This window comes from Arachis ipaensis, chromosome B5 (assembly GCF_059453495.1).
Source record: "Arachis ipaensis isolate K30076 ecotype BB chromosome B5, ASM5945349v1, whole genome shotgun sequence".
Taxonomy (NCBI): Eukaryota; Viridiplantae; Streptophyta; class Magnoliopsida; order Fabales; family Fabaceae; genus Arachis; species Arachis ipaensis.
Window position 1 is genome coordinate 59,419,429 of NC_142440.1, and position 16,016 is coordinate 59,435,444.

Below are 16,016 nucleotides of genomic sequence, written 5' to 3' on the forward strand. Positions count from 1 at the left end.
GAAAAAGGAAAAATACTATTGATAATCTGAAAAATCTAAAAATTGATTCTTGAAGCAAGAAAAAGCAGCAAAAGAAAAAGAAAAAGGTATGTTGCAAAAGAAAAAAAATATAAATTCATGCAAAAGAGAAAGAAAAATGGCAAAAAGAAAAAGAAAAAAATAAAAAGCAAAAAAATTCATTACTGCACAAAAATACAAAAAAAGGAGGGCAGATTGAAAAAGCCAGTAACCCTTTGAACCAAAAGGCAAGGGTAAAAGGACCCAAGGCTTTGAGCATTAATGGATAGGAGGGCCCAAAGGAATAAAATTCTGGCCTAAGTGGCTAAACCAAGCTGTCCCTAACCATGTGCTTGTGGCGTGAAGGTGTCAAGTGAAAAGCTTGAGACTGAGCGGTTAAAGTCATGGTCCAAAGTGAAAAGAGTGTGCTTAAAAACTCTGGACACCTCTATCTGGGGACTCTAGCAAAGCTGAGTCACAATATGAAAAGGTTCACCCAGTTAAAGTGTCTGTGGCATTATTGTATCCGGTGGTAATACTGGAAAACAAGGTGCTCAGGGTCACGGCCAAGACTCTGAAAGCTGTGATCAACAATCAAAATAAGCTTAACTGAGAGAGTCAATAATATCATCTGGATTCTAAGTTCCTAAGGATGCCAGCATCTCTGAGTTTCAATAGATAGTGAGATGCCAAAACTATTCAGAAGCAAAAAGCTACTAAATCCCGTTTATCTTATTGTAACTAAGCTTCATTTGAAACTTAGAAATTTATTGTATCTTAATTTTCTTTTTTGTCCTACTGTGTTTTTAGTTGCTTGGGGACAAGCAATGGTTTAAGTTTGGTGTTGTGATGAGCAGATATTTTATACGCTTTTTGGCATCACTTTTATATAGTTTTTAGTAGTTTTTGTTTAGTTTTTATCAAGTTTTTATAGGTTTTAGTGTTAAATTCACAATTTTGGATTCTACTATGAGTTTTTGTGTTTTTGTACAATTTCAGGAATTTTCTGGCTGAAATTAAGGAGCTGGAGCAGAAGTCTAATTCAGAGACAGGGAAAGCACTGCAGATGCTGTTCGGACCTGACCTGCTTGCATTCGGAAGAGCTTTTATGGAGCTAAAGAAGTCCAAATGGAGCGTGCTCAAAGGCTATGAAAATTTGACTTCTAAAACTTTCCAGCAATATATAGTAGTTTATGCTTTGCTTCGGATTAGAAGGCCCAAAACTGGCGTCCAATGCTAGTTTCCTGTCCCTTCCAGGCGTACAGCGCCCAAAGAGCATAGACCAATGTACAAACGCCCAAAGAGGACCCCCTAGCTGGCATTCCATGCCTCAGAGACCTCATAGCACGTGGATCTTATCAAAGCTCAGCCCAAACACTCACCAAGTGGGTCCAAAAGTGGATTTTAGCACAAAATAGACTATTTTACCCTTACTAGTCATCTATTTAGTATTTAAGGGATTTTATTTATGTAATTAGAGATTTTTTTGACCATCTTCGTATCATACATGTTTACTGTGTGGTTTTAGCATCAGCATGAGTTTCTAAACCTCCTAGGTTGAGGGGAGAAACCCTGCTGAGTCCTATGAAATAATAAAAGTACTATTATTTCTTCTTCGATCCGTGTTTAATTTATCTCTAAGATGTATATCCAATCTTCATCATGGTGAATAGGATGATCTGACAAATTATCTCTGTTCATCATATTAAGATGAACGTGCCTGACAAACACCCGCGTTTACTTGGGTTCATGTGAATACCTGGCCGAAAAAGCACGAACCAACAACTATGTTTATACATCTCTCAGACGGCTAATCCATGACTTCGTTGGGGACTTTTCGAGACACCAGTTCAGCCGATTTTTGGGGAGATTAGGGTCTCCGTGGTATAGGATTGAATCCATAAAAGTAGCAGTCTCTGATCCGGAAGATTCGACCTTGTCTGTGGCGTTTTGAGTAGGAGCGCCAAGAGAATGGACTGCTAGAGCTTCACCCTTCGTCAGATTGAATGACCACGGGCAATGGCATTTGATCTGGAGCAGAGGAGATCAATGACCATGGACAATGGCTTTGATCACATACAGGCTGCCATATAAGAAGATTATTTACAAGCAAAGAAGAAGACAGTAGTACCAGAGTTAATTCAGAAAGGCAAAGCAACTCCAACTCTCAACTCTATTCCTATCCTTTATTACAATTCGGTATTCCTTTCACAACCAACAACCTCTTGATCTGCTTGACTAAGACCTGCAAGATAACCATATCTTGCTTCAAACCACAATCTCTGTGGGATCGACCCTGACTCGCTCAAGTATTACTTGGACGACTGATAATGAAAACTATTGTTAGTCTAGATTTTCACAAAATAGGATTCCATCGTTGAAAGTATAGTTTAGACTAACAATTAATTCCCAAGATCAAATATTAAATTCAATACAAAATATAAACCGAGAGTAATTCAACATCGGTTCGTCTTCCCTAGGAGTTGCAATGAAATGTACAATTATTGGCTTTGACAGAGCAAGAGCATGGGAAATTGTGAATGAAAGCAAGAGAGAAAGAGAATGTAAATAGCAAGAAATTAAATGATCATGCAAGGAATTAAAAGAAAGCAAGTAAACATGCAAGGAATATAAATGGCGACTCTTGGCAAGAATTGGAGAGTTTAGGATTCCTATCCTAGTTATGGACCACAAACATGGCAATTGTGTGGAATCAATTCAAATTAGTCAATCCTCCTTGAGAATTAGTCAAAAGCATAATTGATCTCAATCCATAAGTCCTAGTCAACTCACTAATTACTTAGTGAAAGACTAGCGTCAATGGAAACCAAACCAATTAACTATTCTCACACAATGCGGAATGGACATCTATAACTCAATTCCACCCAAACATCTAATTTCTCAACCAAGAGTGTGAAGACTAAATATGCAAGAAATTAAACATCAAAGCAATAAAAGTCAAAGCAATAGAATGCAAGGAAAGGAAACTTAGAATGCAAGAAAACATCTTGGCAAGTAATTGAGAGCTAAGGTTACCTATCCTAGACATTGACCACAAACACATGATGATTATGAAGAGTTAATCCTACTTAGTTAACCTTGCATTGAAGATAAGTCAAATAGGCATAGTTAATTTCAATCCCTAAGTCCTATGTCAACACTAAGGGGTCACATAGAGTCAAGGGAGACCAAATCAACTAACTACTCTAATATATCAAACAAGAATGGACATCAATGACTCAAGGATCACCAAAGTCAACAATTTCAAGCCAAGAGTAAGAAAAACTAAGTGAAGACTAAGCCAAGCATTTTATCAAACACTTGGTATGCATGAAAATAAAATAATATTAAATTGCAATAAAATAAATTCTACAACTACCAAAGCAAGAAAGTGACAATGACAACTAAAGAAAGCAATAAATGACATGGAAACATAAAATTGCATTAATTAAAAATCAAAATGACAAGAATGTTCATAAAATATAAAATGACAAAATAAAGGAAATAGCAAGAAAAATGAAGAAGAAGAAGAAAGATGTAATAATAATAAATGACAAGGAAAAGTAAATGAAAACAACAATTAAACATAGAAATTACAAGAAATTAAACTAAAGAACCCTAATTCTAGAGAGAGGGAGAGCTTCTCTCTCTAGAAACTAAGAGAAAAATAACAAAAGCTAATCCTAATTGTCCCCCCTTTGGTACACGAAATCGTGATCGCACACTTTTCACATAACTCCGTGCAGCTGACCAGCAAGTGCACTGGGTCGTCCAAGTAATACCTTACGTGAGTAAGGGTCGATCCCACGGAGATTGTCGGCTTGAAGCAAGATACGGTCATCTTGTACATCTCAGTCAGGCAGATTCAAATGGTTATGGAGATTTGATAATTAAAATATTATTAAAACATAAAATAGGATAGAAATACTTATGTAATTCATTGATAGGATTTCAGATAAGCGTATGAAGATGCTTGTTGCTCTTGAACCTCTGCTTTCCTATTGCCTTCATCCAATCATTCATACTCCTTTCCATGGCAAGCTATATGTTGGGGGATCACCGTTGTCAATGGTTACCGTCCGTCCTCTTAGTGAAAATGGTCCAAAATGCGCTGTCACCACACGGCTGATCATCTGTCGGTTCCCACTCATGTCGGAATAGGATCCATTGATCCTTTTGCGTCTGTCACTACGCCCAACACTCGTGAGTTTGAAGCTCGTCACAGTCATCCCATCCCAGATCCTACTCAGAATACCACAGACAAGGTTTAGACTTTCCGGATCTCAAGAATGCTGGCCATGGAGTCTAGCTTATACCACAAAAACTCTAATATCTCGGACTCGGTCCCCTGTATTAGATATCCAAGAGATATGCATTCAAGCTTGTTTTCATGTAGAACAGAAGTGTTTGTCAAGCACGCGTTCATAGGTGAGAATGGTGATGAGTGTCACTTGATCATCACATTCATCATGTTCTTGGGTGCGAATGAATATCTTGGAATAAGAATAAGCTTGAATTGAATAGAAAAACAATAGTACTTTGCATTAATTCATGAGGAACAGCAGAGCTCCACACCTTAATCTATGGGGTGTAGAAACTCCACCGTTGAAAATACATAAGAACAAGGTCCAGGCATGGCCGAATGGCCAGCCTCCAAAACGTGATCAAGATATCAAAAGATAGTCTCAACAATGATATAAAGGTGATCTAAAGATGATCTAAAGATCTCAAGATGAAAATACAATAGTAAAAGGTCCTATTTATAGAGAACTAGTAGCCTAGGGTTTACAAAAATGAGTAAATGATGTAGAAATCCACTTCTAGGGCCCACTTGGTATGTGCTTGGGCTGAGCATTGAAGCATTTTCGTGCTTGGGCTGTTCTTGGAGTTAAACGCCAGCTTTGGTGCCAGTTTGGGCGTTTAACTCCAATTCTGGTGTCAGTTTGGGCGTTTTACACCAGAATTTTTATGCTAACTTGGAACGCTAGTTTGGGCCATCAAATCTCGGAAAAAGTATAGAGTATTATATATTGCTGGAAAGCCCAGGATGTCTACTTTCCAACTCAATTAAGAGCGCGTCAATTGGGCTTCTGTAGCTCCAGAAAATCCACTTTGAGTGCAAGGAGGTCAGAATCCAACAGCATCTGCAGTCCTTTTCAGCCTCTGAATCAGATTTTTGCTCAGGTCCCTCAATTTCAGCCAGAAAATATCTGGAATCATAGAAAAATACACAAAATCATAGTAAAGCTTAGAATTGTGATTTTTATTTAAAAACTAATAAAGATATAATAAAAATTAACTAAAACATACTAAAAACATACTAAAACAATGCCAAAAAGCGTATAAATTATCTGCTCATCACAACACCAAACTTAAATTGTTGCTTTCCCCCAAGAAACTAAAAAAAAATAGGATAAAAAGAAGAGACTATACAATAAATTCCGAAAACATCTATGAAGATCAGTTTTAATTAGATGAGCGGGGCTTTTAGCTTTTTGCTTCTGAACAGTTTTGGCATCTCACTTTATCCTTTGAAGTTTAGAATGATTGGCATCTATAGGAACTCATAATTCAGATAGTGTTATTGATTCTCCTAGTACAGTATGTTGATTCTTGAACACAGTTACTTTATGAGTCTTGGCTGTGACCCTAAGCACTTTGTTTTCCAGTATTACCACCGGATACATAAATGCCACAGACACATAACTGGGTGAACCTTTCCAGATTGTGACTCAGCTTTGCTAGAGTCCCCAATTAGAGGTGTCCAAAGCTCTTAAGCACACTCTTTTCACTTTGGACCACGACTTTAACTGCTCAGTCTCAAGCTTTTCACTTGACACCTTAACGTCACAAGCACATGGTTAGGGTCAGCTTTGGTTTAGCCGCTTAGGCCAGGATTTTATTCCTGTGGGCCCTTCTATCCATTAATGCTCAAAGCCTTGGGTCCTTTTTACCCTTGCCTTTTGGTTTAAAGGGCTATTGGCTTTTTGCTCTTGCCTTTTGGTTTAAAGAGATATTGGCTTTTTCTGCTTGCTTTTTCTTCTCTTTTTTTCTTTTTTTTTTCGCCTTTTTTTTTCGCAAGCTTCTTCTTTTTCACTGCTTTTTCTTACTTCAAGAATCAATTTTATAATTTTTCAGATTATCAATAACATTTCTCTTTTTTCATTATTCTTTCAAGAGCCAACAATTTTAACATTCATAAACAACAATATAAAAAATATGCACTGTTCAAGCATTCATTCAGAAAACAAAAGTATTGCCACCACATGAAAATAATTAAGCTATTTTAAAATTCGAAATTCATGTACTTCTTTTTCTTTTTCAATTAAGACATTTTTCATTTAAGAAAGGTGACAGATTCATAGGACATTCATAGCTTTAAGGCATAGACACTTAGACACTAGTGATCATGTAATAAGACACAAACATAAATAAAACATAAAGCATAATTTTCGAAAAACAGAAAAATAAGAACAAGGAAATTAAAGAACGGGTCCACCTTAGTAATAGCGGCTTGTTCTTCCTCTTGAAGATCTTATGGAGTGCTTGAGCTCCTCAATATCTCTTCCTTGCCTTTGTTGCTCCTCCCTCATGGCTCTTTGGTCTTCTCTAATTTCATGGAGGAGGATGGAATGTTCTTGGTGCTCCACCCTTAGTTGTTCCATATTGGAACTTAATTCTCCTAAGGAGGTGTTAATTTGCTCCCAATAGTTTTGTGGAGGAAAGTGCATCCCTGATGCACGGAAACTTATCTCTCAATAAATTTCCTTCGGCAAGTATACCGAATTGTTGTCAAGTAAAAACTCACAGTAGAGTGAGGTCGAATCCCACAGGGATTGATTGGTCAAGCAACTTTAATTGGAAGAATGTTCTAGTTGAGCTAAGCAGAAAGTGAGTTGAGAATTGCAGGAAATTAAATGGCGGGAAAGTAAATAGCATAAAATAAATGACGGGAAGTAAATTGCAGAATCTTAAATGGGGAATGGAAGTTTAGCATGAAAGTAAATGGCAATAAGTAAAGAGAATGGGTAAGATCAGAAATGGGGAATTCATTGGGCTTAGGAGATGTTGCATTCTCCGGATCAAGTTAATTTTCATCTCTTCCTCAATCAATGCATTCATTGATCTCTTTGGCAATCTTAAGTGATTGAATTCCAATTCCTTGGTAATTCAATCTCTCAAATCAGATCAATAGCCAATTCCTTGGTCTAATTGCTCATGAGAAGAGATGAAGTGTGGTCATTGATTATACCACATGTATTTCCAAATCAAAGTATTAGGAGAATTATATGTCACCATATCCGCCCAAACCCCAATTTAGTCCAACATGAGAAAGCATTTCTAGCATGATCTCTTCATTCCTTTTCCAAGGTTCAGAAGAGATCCAAGTATGACTAGCTTCTTTTCCAAGATAACTACTCAATTGGATGAAGATTGAAAGCTTTCTAGTAAAATCAAGAGAAAAGAAAGAAGAAGAATAATGAAAACTATTATTGATCCATCAAATTACAACAGAGCTCCCTAACCCAATGAAAGGGGTTTAGTTGTTCATAGCTCTGGGAATGGAAAGCAAAGATGGAGAGTACATTTTGAAAGTTAAACTAGAAGTGTAGAGAAAGTAAAATACAGAGAGTAATTCTAATAATGCCCAAAAGCCCCCTTTCTCTAGCTCAAAGCTACTCCTATATATACTACTCTTCTGATCTTCTAGTTGATTTTTCAAGTCTTGGATGTGGGCCTTTGGATCTTGAGTTGAAGCAGTTATCTTCTTCAGTGGGCTTAGCTTTACTTGCAGAGAAAGTGTGAAGTAGGCAGGGACTTTAGCTTAGGGCGTTAGTGGTGTTAACTGATGCCAGGGCTTTTGGCCAGTTTCACTGACCTTTTCTTTACTGTTTTTAGGGTAGTTTCATGTATTTCCTTAGAAAATTAGCTAGTTTTGGGTAGATATTCACTTACATCTTGATTCAAGCATACATTGTGCACTTTACATGATTTCATGAGGATTTTGCATGAATTTAAGGACAAAATTCGATGTTGCATTTCCCATGACTTGGACTAGAACTTTGATGCACGTTATTGCTTGATTTCAGGACAAAGGAAGCAAAGAAGAACCAGATTAGTGGCTACGTTAGTTACACTAACGTTAACACTAACGTGGAATGGGAATAACTTGCAAAGTTAATGAGAAAAGTGATTGCCAATAACGCTCTCGAAGCCATCATTGCCCACGTTAAGAGTCACGTTAACTAAGTTAACGTGAACTCTAACGTGGAAGTAAAGAAATGGAGCCAACGTTAGTGACACTTAACATTATCACTAACGTTGGACCAAGATCATGAGTGGCCACGTTAGAGTCCACGTTAACTTAGTTAACGTGGTTAACGTGGCCTCTAACGTTAAGAAGAAAGGGGGGGGAGCCAACGTTAGTGACATTCAACAATGTCACTAACGTTGGCCAAGGCACATTAAGCCACGTTAACCTAGTTAACGTGGAAGCTAACGTGAAGGAACAAAGTGGTCGACAACGTTAGTGACACCCAACATTGTCACTAACGTTGGAAGCACACAAGCCCCCAATGAGCCACGTTGACTCCCATGTTAACCTAGTTAACGTGGAAGCTAACGTGAAGAAAGAAGGTGATTGATGAACGGATAATTTATATGCTTTTTGGCATTGTTTTTAGTAGAATCTGGTTACTTTTAGAGATGTTTTAATTAGTTTTTATGTTAAATTCACATTTCTGGACTTTACTATGATTTTGTGTGTTTTTCTGTGATTTCAGGTATTTTCTGGCTGAAATTGAGGGACTTGGGCAAAAATCAGATTCAGAGGTTGAAGAAGGACTGCTGATTCTGTTGGATTCTGACCTCCCTGCACTCAAAATGGATTTTCTGGAGCTACAGAACTCAAAATGGCGCGCTTCCAATTGCGTTGGAAAGTAGACATCCAGGGATTTCCAGAAATATATAATAGTCCATACTTTGCCCAAGTTTAGATGACGCAAATTGGTATTCAACGCCAGCTCTCTGCCCAATCCTGGCGTCCAGCGCCAGAAACAAGTTGCAAAGTGGAGTTCAATGCCCAAACTGGCACAAAAGCTGGCGTTCAACTCCAGAAAGAGCCTCTGCACGTGGAACACTCAAGCTCAGCCCAAGCACACACCAAGTGGGCCCCGAAAGTGGATTTATGCATCAATTACTTACTTCTGTAAACCCTAGTAACTAGTTTAGTATAAATAGGACTTTTTACTATTGTATTAGATATCTTTTGATCAGTTGTATGCTATCTGAGATCACGTTTTGGGGGCTGGCCATTTGGCCATGTCTGGACCTTTCACTTATGTATTTTCAACGGTAGAGTTTCTACACTCCATAGATTAAGGTGTGGAGCTCTACTGTTCCTCAAAGATTAATGCAAAGTACTACTGTTTTCTATTCAATTCAACTTATTCCGCTTCTAAGATATTCATTCGCACTTCAACCTGAATGTGATGAACGTGACAATCATCATCATTCCTTATGAACGCGTGCCTGATAACCACTTCCGTTCTACCTTCGATTGAATGATTATCTCTTAGATCTCTTAATCAGAATCTTCGTGGTGTAAGCTAGATTGATGGCGGCATTCATGAGAATCCGGAAAGTCTAAACCTTGTCTGTGGTATTCCGAGTAGGATTCTGGGATTGAATGACTGTGACAAGCTTCAAACTCGCGAGTGCTGGGCGTAGTGACAGACGCAAAAGGAGGGTGAATCCTATTCCAGCATGATCGAGAACCTCAGATGATTAGCCGTGCTGTGACAGAGCATTTGGACCATTTTCACAAGAGGATGGGATGTAACCATTGACAACGGTGATGCCCTTGCATAAAGCCAGCCATGGAAAGGAGTAGGATTGATTGGATGAAGGCAGCAGGAAAGCAGAGATTCAGAGGAACGAAAGCATCTCTACACGCTTATCTGAAATTCTCACCAATGAATTACATAAGTGTTTCTATCCTTATTTTCTGTTTAATTAGTATTATTTTCGAAAACTCCATAATCAATTATTATCCGCCTGACTGAGATTTACAAGGTAACCATAGCTTGCTTCAAGCCGACAATATCCGTGGGATCGACCTTTACTCACGTAAGGTTTATTACTTGGACGACCCAGTGCACTTGCTGGTTAGTTGTATCGAAGTTGTGACAAATTATGAATTGAGATTAGAGCACCAAGTTTTTGAAGCCATTACCAGAGATCACAATTTCGTGCACCAAGTTTTTGGCGCCGTTGCCGGGGATTGTTCGAGTTTGGACAACTGACGGTTCGTCTTGTTGCTCAGATTAGGTAATTTTCTTTTTGTTTTCTTTTCAAAAAATTTTTCAAAAAATCTTTCAAAAATTTCTCCTTTGTTTTCGAAAAAAATTTTAAAATAAAAATGTTTTCAAAAATATATTTTTCTTCAGAATTTTTAAGAATGAATTCTAGTGTTTCATGAATCATGTTGAAGCCTGGCTGGCTGTAAAGCCATGTCTAATTCCTCTGTAGGGCATGTTAGGCTTGTCATGTCTGAGTTACATACTAAAGCTTGGCTGGCTATTAAGCCATGCCTGACCCTTTGATTGGAACTTTAGACTAAAGAGCAAAAGATTCCTGGAATTCATATTAAAAATTTTGGAATCCTTATTTTTCTTTTTCAAAATGATTTTCGAAAAAAATTAAAAGAAAATACAAAAAAATCATAAAATCATAAAAATAAAAAATATTTTGTGTTTCTTGTTTGAGTCTTGAGTCAAGTTGAAAGTTTGGTGTCAATTGCATGTTCATCTTGCATTTTTCGAAAAAATTCATGCATTCATAGTTTTCTTCATGATCTTCAAGTTGTTCTTGGTAAGTCTTCTTGTTTGATCTTGATGTTTTATTGTTTTGTGTCTTTTCTTGTTTTTCTTATACATTTTTGCATTCATAGTGTCTAAACATGAAAGATTTCTAAGTTTGGTGTCTTGCATGTTTTCTTTGCATTAAAAATTTTTCAAAAATAAGTTCTTGATGTTCATCATGACATTCAAAGTGTTCTTGGTGTTCATCTTGACATTCATAGCATTCTTGCATGCATTCATTATTTTGATCTAAAATTTCCATGCATTGAGTCTTTTTCATGTTTTTCCCTCTCATCATTAAAAATCCAAAAATCAAAAAAATATCTTTCCCTTTTTCACTCATAAATTTCGAAAATTAGATTTGACTTTTTCAAAAATTTTTAAAATCTAGTTGTTTTTATGAGTCAAATCAAATTTTCAATTTAAAAATCTTATCTTTTTCAAAATCTTTTTCAAAAATCAAATCTTTTTCATTCTTCTTATTTATTTTTGAAAATTTCAAAAATATTTTTCAAAAATCTTTTTCTTATCTTTATCTCCTAATTTTCGAAAATAACATCATCAATTAATGTTTTGATTCAAAAATTTCAAGTTTGTTGCTTGCTTGTTAAGAAAGATTCAAACTTTGAGTTCTAGAATCATATCTTGTGATTTCTTGTGAATCAACTCATTAATTGTGATTTTAAAAATCAAATCTTTTTCAAAACTAATTTCAATCATATCTTTTGAAAAATATCTCCTTATCTTATCTTTTTCAAAATTTGATTTCAAAATATCCTTTCTAACTTCTTATCTTTTCAAAATTGATTTTCAAATTTGTTTCAACTAACTAACTAACTTTTTTTTTGCTTCTTATCTTTTTCAAAACTACCTAACTAACTCTCTCTCTCTCTAATTTTCAAAAATATCTTCCCTCTTTTTCAAAATTTCTTTTTAATTAACTAATTATTTTAATTTTTTATTTTAATTTTCGAAAAATTACTAACCTTTTTCAAAAACTATTTTCAAAAATCACTAACTCTTTTTCAAAAATTATTTTCGAAAATTCTCCCTCTCTCTCATCTCCTTCTATTTATTTATTCATCTACTCACACAGGGACCTCTATACTGTGGTAAAAAGGACCCCTATTATTATTATTTTTCTGTCCCCCTTTTTCATATGAGCAAGAGCAAGGACAAGAACATTCTTGTTGAAGCAGATCCAGAACCTGAAAGGACTTTGAAGAGAAAACTAAGAGAAGCTAAAATACAACAATCCAGAGATAACCTTTCAGAAATTTTCGAACAGGAAGAGGAGATGGTAGCCGAAAATAATAATAATGCAAGGAAGATGCTTGGTGACTTTACTGCACCTAATTCCAATTTACATGGAAGAAGCATTTCCATTCCTGCCATTGGAGCAAACAATTTTGAGCTAAAACCTCAATTAGTTTCTCTGATGCAGCAGAACTGCAAGTTTCATGGACTTCCATCTGAAGATCCTTTTCAGTTCTTAACTGAATTCTTGCAGATATGTGATACTGTTAAGACTAATGGAGTAGATCCTGAAGTCTACAGGCTCATGCTTTTCCCTTTTGCTGTGAGAGACAGAGCTAGAATATGGTTGGACTCTTAACCTAAGGACAGCCTGAACTCTTGGGATAAGCTGGTCACGGCTTTCTTAGCCAAGTTCTTTCCTCCTCAAAAGCTGAGCAAGCTTAGAGTGGATTTTCAAACCTTCAGACAGAAAGAGGGTGAATCCCTCTATGAAGCTTGGGAAAGATACAAGCAGCTGACCAAAAAGTGTCCTTTTGACATGCTTTCAGAATGGACCATCCTGGATATATTCTATGATGGTTTATCTGAGCTATCAAAGATGTCATTGGATACTTCTGCAGGTGGATCCATTCACCTAAAGAAAATGCCTGCAGAAGCTCAAGAACTCATTGACATGGTTGCTAATAACCAGTTCATGTACACTTCTGAGAGGAATCCTGTGAGTAATGGGGCGCCTATGAAGAAGGGAGTTCTTGAAATTGATGCTCTGAATGCCATATTGGCTCAGAACAAAATATTGACTCAGCAAGTCAATATGATTTCTCAGAGTCTGAATGGAATGCAAGCTGCATCCAACAGTACTCAAGAGGCATCTTCTGAAGAAGAAGCTTATGATCCTGAAAACCCTGCAATAGCAGAGGTGAATTACTTAGGTGAACCTTATGGAAACACCTATAATCCATCATGGAGAAATCATCCAAATCTCTCATGGAAGGATCAACAAAAGCTTCAACAAGGCTTTAATAATGGTGGAAGATACAGGTTTACTAATAGTAAACCTTTTCCATCATCCACTCAGCAACTGACAGAGAACTCTGAACAAAATACTTTTAATCTAGCAAACTTAGTCTCTGATCTATCTAAGCCCACTGTGAGTTTCATGAATGAAACAAGGTCATCCATTAGAAATTTAGAGGCACAAGTGGGCCAGCTGAGTAAAAGGATCACTGAAATCCCTCCTAATACTCTCCCAAGCAATACAGAAGAAAATCCAAAAGGAGAGTGCAAGGCCATTGAACTAATCACCATGGCCGAACCTGTGAAGGAAGGAGAGGATGTGAATCCCAAGGAGGAAGACCTCCTGGGACGTCCAATGATCAATAAGGAGCTTCCCTCTGAGGAACCAAAGGAATCTGAGACTCATCTAGAGACCATAGAGATTCCATTGAACCTCCTTATGCCATTCATGAGCTCTGATGAGTATTCCTCTTCTGAAGAGAATGAGGATGTCACTGAAGAGCAAGCTGCCAAGTTTCTTGGTGCAATCATGAAGCTGAATGCCAAATTATTTGGCATTGAGACTTGGGAAGATGAACCTCCCTTGTTCACCAATGAACTAAGTGATCTGGATCAACTGACATTGCCTCAGAAGAAACAGGATCCTGGAAAGTTCTTAATACCTTGTACCATAGGCACCATGATCTTTAAGGCTCTGTGTGACCTTGGTTCAGGAATAAACCTCATGCCCCTCTCTGTAATAGAGAAACTGGGAATCTTTGGGGTGCAAGCCGCTAAAATCTCATTAGAGATGGCAGACAATTCAAGAAAACAGGCTTATGGACAAGTAGAGGACGTGCTAGTAAAGGTTGAAGGCCTTTACATCCCTAATGATTTCATAGTCCTAGATACTGGGAAGGATGAGGATGAATTCATCATCCTTAGAAGACCCTTCCTAGCCACAGCAAGAGCTGTGATTGATGTGGACAGAGGAGAATTGATCCTTCAAATAAATGAGGACAACCTTGTGTTTACAACTCGAGGATCTCTCTCTACATCCATGGAGAGGAAGCATAAAAAGCTTCTCTCAAAGCAGAGTCAAACAAAGCCCCCACAGTCAAACTCTAAGTTTGGTGTTGGGAGGCCATAACCAAACTCTAAGTTTGGTGTCAAACCCCCATATCCAAACTCTAAGTTTGGTGTTGGGAGGTCTCAACAAAGCTCTGCACATCTGTGAGGCTCCATGAGAGCCCACTGTCAAGCTATTGACATTAAAGAAGCGCTTGTTGGGAGGCAACCCAATGTTTATTTATCTAATTTTCATTGTTTTTCATGTTTTATTTGGTTCATGATCATGTGGAGTCACAAAATAAATATAAAAATTGAAAACGGAATCAAAAACAGCAGAAGAAAAATCACACCCTGGAGGAAGACCTTACTGGCGTTTAAACGCCAGTAAGAAGCATGTTTTGGGCGTTCAACGCCAGAACAGAGCATGGTTCTGGCGCTGAACGCCAGAAATGGGTAGCATCTGGGCGTTTGAACGCCAGAAATACACCCTGGAGAAGAGCTGGCGCTGAACGCCCAGAACAAGCATGGTTCTGGCGTTCAACGCCATAAATGGGCAACAAATGGGCATTCAACGCCCAGAACAAGCACCAATCTGGCGCTGAACTCCCAGAGTTGTGTGCAAGGGCATTTTACATGCCTAATTGGGTGCAAGGTTGTAAATCCTTGAACACCACAGGATCTGTGGACCCCACAAGATCACCTTAGGATCTGTGGACCCCACAGGATCTCCACCTACCTCCACTTACTTCTTCTCACCCCTCTTTCACACAATCCCATAAACACTCTTCCCCAAACCCCTTCACCAATCACCTCAATCTCTCTTCCCCATCACCTCTTCACCACTCACATCCATCCACTCTTCCCCATAAACCTACCTCATAAACTCCACCTACCTTCAAAATTCAAAATCAATTTCCCATCCAAACCCACCCTAAATGACCGAACTTACCCCCCTCCCTTCCCTATATATAACCCTCCATTCTTCCTCATTTTCACACAACACACCCCTTTTTTCTCTTCTTGGCCGAAACACACCTCCCCCTCTCCATATTTTCTTCTTCTTCTTCATCTATTCTTTCTTCTCTTGCTCGAGGGCGAGCAAAATTCTAAGTTTGGTGTGGTAAAAGCATAAGCTTTTTGTTTTTCCATTACCATTGATGTCACCCAAGACCGGAGAATCCTCTAGAAAAGGGAAAGGGAAGACAAAAGCTTCCACCTCCGAGTCATGGGAGATGGAAAGATTCATCTCCAAAGCTCATCAAGACCACTTCTATGATGTTGTGGCCAAGAAGAAGGTGATCCCCGAGGTCCCTTTCAAACTCAAGAGAAATGAGTATCCGGAGATCCGACATGAAATCCAAAGAAAAGGTTGGGAAGTTCTAACAAACCCCATCCAACAAGTCGGCATCCTAATGGTTCAAGAGTTCTATGCCAATGCATGGATCACTAGGAACCATGATCAAAGTAAGAACCCGAATCCAAAGAATTATGTTACAATGGTTCGGGGGAAATACTTAGATTTTAGTCCGGAGAATGTGAGGTTGGCGTTTAACTTGCCTATGATGCAAGGAGATGAACGCCCCTACACTAGAAGGGTCAACTTTAATCAAAGGTTGGACCAAGTCCTCATGGACATATGTGTGGAAGGAGCTCAATGGAAGATTGACTCCAAAGGCAAGCCGGTTCAACTAAGAAGACTGGACCTCAAGCCTGTGGCTAGAGGATGGTTGGAGTTCATCCAACGCTCCATCATCCCCACTAGCAACCAATCTGAAGTTACTGTGGATCGGGCCATCATGATCCATAGCATCATGATTGGAGAGGAAGTAGAAG

At 38.0% G+C, this 16,016-nt stretch overlaps 1 non-coding gene across 1 annotated transcript; it reads right to left on the minus strand.

Annotated features, from left to right (window-relative positions):
* Window positions 1-12,552: 12,552 nt before the first annotated feature.
* On the minus strand, window positions 12,553-12,660 carry LOC148564337 (small nucleolar RNA R71). The gene has a single exon (XR_015884730.1). It is a non-coding gene; the product is annotated as a small nucleolar RNA R71 (small nucleolar RNA).
* Window positions 12,661-16,016: the final 3,356 nt, after the last annotated feature.